Consider the following 8,765-nt stretch of genomic DNA (forward strand, 5'->3'; position numbering starts at 1 on the left):
GCAAATTCATTTGTTGTTTATTCCTCAAGTAACGAGTAGTTTACTGTATAGCTGCATAGTTGATCTAGAAAGATATTTTCTTCCACATTCAAAGACTACATTATTATGTTTGGCTATTTTTTTGTTTATACTACACCATCAGAGACAACACTTTTAGTTCAACATGGCATCAATATTAACACAATAAATGGAGGATTTCAATATCGCAAGCACTTACATGTATGTTGTAGCACACACAGATCATATTGATCAGAATACTTCCTTAAGTGCCGGCGGGTCATTCTTCAGTACTCATACAAGATAACAGAGATCCTTTTTGATGTTTGTTTATATTACATTCTATAGATCGTATCATACTTCGAGAGAGCAAAATTGATTTTCTATATTCAGAGATCATAGTTGATGGCATGAGAGTCGATAATAGGAAGACCGACAGACTAATTACCAAGTATAGCATGTCAAAGCGAAAAATCGTTACTAACAGACTGACTAAACATTTTTTGCATAAGCACACAGCCTAATGTGTATTTCGGATGGGGGGGGGGGGGGGTTCAGGGTGTCTCCAGGATGCTGTAGAAAGGGGGATCCAAATTCCCTAAAAATCTACCCCCATGGAAGGGAGAGAGGGTGGGGGTAATGCATGTGGTATTGACCAGTCATGATGAGAGTGATGAGAGAAAGTTCGATTAACATTATTGACCACGTGACCGGTTGTTTGTGACATGATTTTCATTTACACCCTTAGTATTAATTGACCACTTAGCGGGCTGTAAACAGAATAGGATATTGGCCTGTATAAAGCAGCATACTAATTCACCCTGGAAAGTATAGGTATACATGTACAGCGCTTTTGCATAATTTATCTTCTCAATGTAACACTAATTTATTTATTCAGGGTTTGCTTAAAACAAATTTCTTTTAGAAATTTGAAAGACAGCAAACGCGATACATTCTTCTATATTCTATAATTTTAAATACCAAAGTAAATGACTTTTTTTTCTTCAAAGTAGGTTTAGCATATAAATTGAAGAAATTTACGTATAACTTTATCCAGCGGTTGAATTTGATAAAGCTTTTAGGTATAGATTATGTTTATTAATCATGAAATATACATTTACGGGACCTCGATTTCGAGGATAGTTAAAAAAACAAACTTGAATGGTTGCTTGTGACGTGAAACCTTTCCATGCAGAAAGTTGGCGTAAATGTTTGGAGAATGAGCGTGACCAACGCTAAGTGCATGCATCTACACGAAGCGTGTAAATGAATTAGCAGGAGAGATAGATTATGGCATTAGGGTGGGGGGGGGGGGGGTGTTAAGGGGCAATTTTGCTACTGCCATCAACAACCAACGAGAGTATGACCGTAACATTATTGGTGGAAATGTGTGTATAGAGTTTTTTGCTGCTGAAAGGAGGAAGAGAAGAAGAAAAAGAAGAGGAAGGAGAAGAAAAAGAAGAAGAAGAAGAAGAAGAAGAAGAAGAAGAAGAAGAAGAAGAAGAAGAAGAAGAAGAAGAAGAAGAAGAAGAAGAAGAAGAAGAAGAAGAGGAACAAAAAGAAGAAGAAGAAAAAGAAGAAGAAGAAGAAGTAGAAAAGGAAGAGGAAGAAAAAGAAGAAGAAGAAGAAGAAGAAGAAGAAAAGAAAAGAAAAGAAGAAGAAGAAGATGCCTAAATACAACTCAAAAAGTAGCCCCTTTCTCGTGAAATTTTCGAAATTGCGCCCCCAACCCCCCTTTACAAAAACCCTTTCCCGCATCTAGATTATAAGTAACATGTAAAGTAAAGTAAAGTAGATCAACAGAGGATGTTGAACTCTCAACTAATAGAAAATTCAAGTGATGAGTTAACATGCCAACAACAACATAAAAAAAAAAAAATCATGATTTCATTAACATGACGAAGGAGGCCCACGCAGGGTAGTAGAGGAATGTTCCGCTGGGTGGGTGCCTATAATCCTGTGAAAACCTCCATGATCAGACATCATCTTTGGTACATTCAGGGGCATCGGTCTGACTCTAGAAATTAAATGCGAAATGATAAGAAGGAGGGATCTCATCTACAGATCTATTTCTTTTCCCGCTTCTCTCCCCATCTCCCCCCCCCCCCCCCCCTCTCCTTTCTCCCCGCCCCGTTCCTATTTTCTCATTTTCCCTTTTACTTCAATCTCTGCACTTGATCTGTTTAAACACTACGAAATGATTTTTATTCTAGAAAACAATACAATATGCGTTCTAAAGCAGTTTATATGAAATTCTCTACACAATTTAACCAATTTCTGTTTTTAACTTTTAAACAGCATTTAAGATAGATTTAATATAGGAATTGTTGTTGTTTTCTCGGGGGTAGTTTTGGTGAGAAGTGAGCGATGACTGCATTTACAAATTCTATTACGTCGGGTGTTGGACATTCCCTTTTTGTTGTAAATTTATGGTAGTTTGTATCCAAAGTGGTAATTTGTATTCAAAATGCTTTCTTAAACGGGTGAGGAAGAGGACGGTTGAGGATATTCACATCGCTTGTTCAGTAATTATGCAAATTTTAATTTGTAATGACATTTGATGCATTTAGATGCCTTTTTTCTGTATTCTAGGTGTACCTTTAAAGTGTAGAGAAGACTAAAGAAAGAAATTTAATTGATTGAAGATACACTCAGCGACAGGGAGCGGGAGAGAGGGACAGAGAAAGAAAGAGACCAAAAAAGAGACGAAGAGACAGAGAGAGAGAAAAAACAGAGAGACAGAGAAAGACAGAGATACAGAGAAACAGAGAGATTCACATACAAAAATACAAACAAAGAAAGGGAGAAAGAGAGATAGAGAAAGGAACGGAGATAGAGATAGTGAGGCGGAGAGAGAGAGAGATAGACACACAGAGAGAGAGAGAGAGAGAGAGAGGTAGAGAGAGAAATGGCAAAGAGGGGGATATGTCAAAATTATTCAATATCATCAAGGCGGGTGGGGGAGGGGGCGCTGAGGGCTGTATCCCTCTCCCACCCCATAATTTTGACGCGTGCAGTTGGCGCCTTATATTGGACGGTAAGGGGATTCATATGTATTTCAATACCTTATTTACTATAGTTCGTTAATTAAATTACTTTTCCAATGTATAATTGTCTAACCCTTTTCCTCGCTAGCTAAGCTCACCCACAATTTATCAATACGAACATTGACATTTGGGCAAAAGGCGTCAGCCCCAATTGTGCTAGTAGGTGTATATTCATGTGTGTGTTTTTAGCTCCTTTATCTTCAATTTTACGATAATGCGGGCAGCGTCACCAGACAATTTTTAACCATGCTGTGATAGTGTAATCTGGTTATTTTTCTCTTTCTGTATTCATCATAAAATCGGATAATCTTCACATACCTGAAGCTTCGTTTAACTTTTACGAGACGAGACCTCGCTAATTTACCGTATAAAGGAAAAATGTACAAAGTTAAAGGTACTAGAATTTACTTTTTTATGCAGGTACAGTAGAAAGCTGAAGACTTTGTTTCGAAACACCATCTCCTCTCTTATTTTATTTAAAAGATCATTCTTAAAAAATTTAATTCCTTTTACTATGCACATTATAGCATTTTGGCTGGGATTCGAACAAAGATTCAACGACCAATGATTTTGTCCAATATACCACGGCACCATGCACCTTTAAACCTTAACAAGCTAAAATCATCCTTTACGTCATTAAATTGATTTATTGCCACGAGTTGAAATGTATATGGAAGATTATCAGGAAATTAATTTCCCAACTATCTTATCTTGCGTTAGCTCAGCTTACGCAGACAGAACATTACAAAAGTCTCGTCTCACAGCTAAAAAAAAAAAAAAGGGGGGGGGGGAATAGAGACCGTGCAACGATTAATTTTCATCGCTAAGACAAGTACAGCACGTATCATCCCAACATAACCCAACCAAACACACAGCCATCTCAAATTAAACTACTTCCAACTAAGAAGTTCTAGATTTATTGTTCCTAATTACTTAGCCGATAAAAAAAAAGGCTCGAACGCATCCATATCATAAAAATTAGGCTTCGTGGAGAAGGAGAAAATCAACATGTTCTAATTTTCTCATCCCCCGCTGTCGCATTTTTATCCAACAAGTCACGTTCTGTTGTGAGTAAATTTGTACCCACAAGACGACCAATTGTCTGGGGTAGGAGCCGGGGTGTAGCCCAAGGGGCTCTGCCAGGGATGTGTTCGTGATTTAAGCATCTGCTGTTAAGGATATCAGACTCTAAGTGAGATTGTTTAGGCCTCATGAGTCTACCTGTGAGATCATAAGTGCGTCATCATTAGCATTGATCATTTTTTTTATGAAAGACATGATGAAAATATTGGCATTACAGGGAAATCCATTTTTGTTTAAAATGACATGTTTTGATTTTGGCGTTTCAGAACTCAACTAAAGACATTATCTATTTCAGATTGCTTACAACTAGTCACTGATTTTTTGTCTTTCCCAGTTAGCAGCACGAACAGACATTGTTGGTAGTTTTTCAGTCTCATCAGCGCCTTTGATTAGGCAATTACATATTGGCGCTTTATAAATTCCTCGATTTGATATTGGATTGGATTGGCGTTTCGATTGTTTGTCATTGCCTATATCTTTTCCTTTGGACGTATGTTGATTATCTTCATAGGGCTCTCTCTCTCATTCATCAAGTTATGATTTCAATTATTATTGTAATTATATACCTTCCATGTTTTCTCTGACTTTACAAGATGCATTTGCTTTTGGTTACGATAGTTGTTTACAATTTCTAATAATGCCTTCGATCAGTCATCAAATCATGATTCCAGTAATGAAACTGTAACTCAATGCCTTGTTTTCCTTTTCTGCCGTGGTGTAAGTTTCACTTGACTTTGGCTGTAAGAATTATTGTATTAGGCAAAGCTCTTTTAATAAAAAAAAATCATAAAATTAATTAACTGATTAATTTATTGTAACCCACTTCTTTATTATATCATCGTCGCGGTCTACGTTTCACTCGATTTTGGCTAGAATCTCTAACTTTAGATCTTTAATAACATATTAAGGAATTATTGAATCAGTCTAATGATAATTCCCATCATAGCTGCGTGATTTTTAAACACACTCGTTCCGAAGGTCTTTGGAAAACTATTACTTTCATGATTATGGAAATACATATCTGAATATCACTACATAAGTTTGTAAGGTAAGCTCGCGCCTACATTATGTATACAGGGAAACATGATAACATTTTGTTTAGGTTTGGACTTAACGTTAGTGAAAGCAAACATATAAAATTACAATGTTAATAATATTAATAATATTCAGTTCTTGTATAGCGCATATCACGTGATATAAACGTCCCTATATAATAATTATGCGCTTTCAAAGAGCTTTAACAATAATAGCTTTAGCTCCGGCAGCCGTTATCAGCGCAAAGTGCATTTACAGGAATAATTCTACCAAGTACCCATTTACCTCACCTGGGTCGAGTGTGGCAATCGTAGATTAATCTTTAAGTAATGGTGTATCCTGCATACATCCTGTGCATCAACAATTCTGTCTTATATCGGGCTCTTTAGATAAAAATCACGCTGGCTAAACAGCTGCTCAAGGGCGTTACAAACCACACCCTCTACTACTCCATAGACTGTGTATAATGTGATAACAGTATACGGGTGATTAGGTAGACGGGTTAAGATTGGTAGAGACGTAATTAGTTAAACGTGTTAAGAGATCAGTGCGGGAGTCCAGCTGTATGAGGGTGATGATGATGTTGGTGGTGGTGGTGGTGGTGGTGATGATGATGATGATGATGATGGTGGTGGTGGTGGTGGTGGTGATGTTAGTGATGATGATGGCGGTGATGATGATGGTGGGGATGATGAAGATGTGATACAGGGGGTGGTGTTGATGATGGTGGTGATAATGGTGATGATGATGGTGTTGGTGGTGATGATGATGATGATAATGCTGATGATTATGATCGTAATAACAATGATTATGATGATGGTGGTGGTGATGTGGTGCTGCTGCATGTTGCTGAATATGGTAGTAATAATAGAGGTATAGCTGTGGTGTTCATGATGGTATTGCTTGTGTTGGTGGTGATCATAATAGTGGGGATGGGTGTTGTTATGGGAATGATGGTAGTGGTTGCGCTTGTAGTGGTGATGATGATAGTTGCTATCATGATGCAATATATATTCACGACCATGTCCATGAAATGCTTTTATAATTTTTAATCATCACTATAACTATGCGATGACTTATCTTTAATAAAGAGTTTACACATGCACGCGAATACATTCCGTTATAGGCAACTCTTGCACTTCTTTTGTCTTCTTTTGTCTACATGTCTCACATCGGTCAACCTGACCAACCCTTTGGCGTTTGTTTCAATTTGAATGTTTCATTTTGCTGATGTCTGGATCACCTATACGATGATCAAATTTCAATATGAGTTTTCACCCGACTGCTTAAGAATAATTGCTCCTTTAGTTTCCTGTCTCCAAAGGCGATATGAAGAGTACATCCTCAGTGCTTAGAGGTAATATATCACCACCATCCTACCCAAATAACAGACCATCGAAGGAAATTGCAAATAAAGACCTATCAAATTGCACTGTGTCTGCACTTTCAATAAATGAGAAAAAGGCATCTTAACCCTGCGTTCCTGTCTGGGGAAGTACGAACGATTGTATACCATTAGAGACAATGGAGAAGTCTATCAATTCAAACATTTCCATCAACAAATACATTAGTATTTGCTATCAATACTTATGTTATTCGAATGAAATTTAAAAGTTGTATCCTCCAATGCCTAAATTTCTTCTCAGTTTGTCTTCATCTACTTTTTGTTCTTCTTTTCTACAATCGATTCCTAGATGCAAGAAACGTATTCATAATGATATTCTTACAATAACCTGTCTTTATTTGTGATGGGTGTTTCCAACACAAGCCTTTCTTTTCCAGGTTTTTACCTTTGTCTTCTCACCGAATTGTTTGCTGTACTTGTCTCTGTGTTTACCACATTCTACCGATATTGAGAAGGAAATAAATGTGAATTTCAATTTCAAATCTTATTATATAGGATATGAATTATAGATTACCATTTTCATTTGTCTAGATTTCTTATTAGCCTTTTATAGATGAACATAATACAGGTAAAAATAATAATATTCCGCTTTTATATAGCGTCCAATACACCGATACAACGATGTGTCTAAGCGCTTTGCAGATATATTATTACCCTGGTCATCGGATTCAGGCTTACCCGCACACAACGTATGCACATTCTCCACTCCTTGGGGGGGGGGGGGGCATTCCGGCCAATCGCCATTTTACAAGCGCACACTTGCTCATCCAACCACATTAACCTTTGCATCCTACCAGGTACCCATTTTAACACCTGGGTGGAGAGTGGCAAATGTAGATTAACGTCTTGCTTAAGGACATTAGTGTTGCGACGGGACTCGAACCCCGTACCTTGTGATCTGCAGTCGGGTGATTACAACAACATGAAAATAATAGAAAGACGATTCAGGTATATAGTGGCTCCAAACGTTTCCTTCTAAAGTACGTTGTACATGACTATACGAGTCAGGGTTAGATGTGAACCTATTACTCTCCAACTCTACAGGAACTAAAATGGACTTTCGAGGAGACGTTTCAGGGGCTACTTTTAGAGTGGAAAGCCGTGCTGAGATAGTGGAATCCATTTTCAACAGAGCAATTCAACCACTACTGTGGAATGGATTCTACTAATTATGTTGTCAACATAACCCTGAATATAACTCCTATACGTTGGATTTTCACTCCCTTTGCGTTAAACGTCCCATTTTTTGGCAGAAATTTCACAGTGTATCACATTTTGACATACGTTAGTAAACTATATGGGTAGACCTCATGTATGCCTACACATGGTCTTAGCCAAACCTAAATCCAAAACACGAAATGAGGTTACAACAAGCAGATGGCAAGATAGAAAAGTGGTTGAATTATTGATTGAGAGCTAATTAACTTCTTCGGGAATCCCTCGCTTTCAATCTCTTCGAAAATTCCCTCGGATTGCTCCTAAGGGGGCCATAATAATTATGTTTTATCATCTCGAAATGTAATTGGCAAATCCACGCTGGAGTGTGTTGTTCGTTCCTTTGGGGGCACCCAGGTAAAGTGTGATGTTGTTTTTGATGCGCTCAAGGACAAATACAATGCTTTAAAGATTGGTCCTTTCGCGCCTTTTGCGCATTGCGCATTTTCTTTGAAGTTTGAAGAAAAAGAGCCTATCGCTCCACATGCTTGGTCATATTGTATGTCCCTTTAATAAAGGAAGAGAAAAGTTCAGCCGAAACAATATGTTGTTCTTTCGACGTCTTGCTCTGGTTAACGGATTAAACTGTCTTCGCGTGGTTAGCCGATTCCACAACATGTCAGTGTGCAGCAGCTTAAGTAATAGGGAAAGTTTGGGGTTAGGGTTAGAACTATAGGATGTAGGTTTAGTATGGGCTTAGAATTAGATTTACCTTAACCCCTCTCTATTAACGGCGTATGGTAATTATAAGCATAAAAATGAGGTTAAGTCCAACCCATTTGCAAGTTGAATTAATAACTAGAGAGAAAGAAAAAAACGGTTACAATTATATCAAAATCGGATCAAAAGGCAACAAAAGAAAAATATGGAATTCTATGAAATGTCATGAACATTTTCACCGCTTTGTTTATTTAATTTTTGTTCCTATTTATTAAATTCAACTTACAAATGGACCGGACCAGCCTTTCAATGTATTGGTACCC

The sequence above is a fragment of the Strongylocentrotus purpuratus genome, unplaced genomic scaffold (genome assembly GCF_000002235.5).
Source record: "Strongylocentrotus purpuratus isolate Spur 01 unplaced genomic scaffold, Spur_5.0 spur5_scaffold_2, whole genome shotgun sequence".
Lineage (NCBI taxonomy): Eukaryota > Metazoa > Echinodermata > Echinoidea > Camarodonta > Strongylocentrotidae > Strongylocentrotus > Strongylocentrotus purpuratus.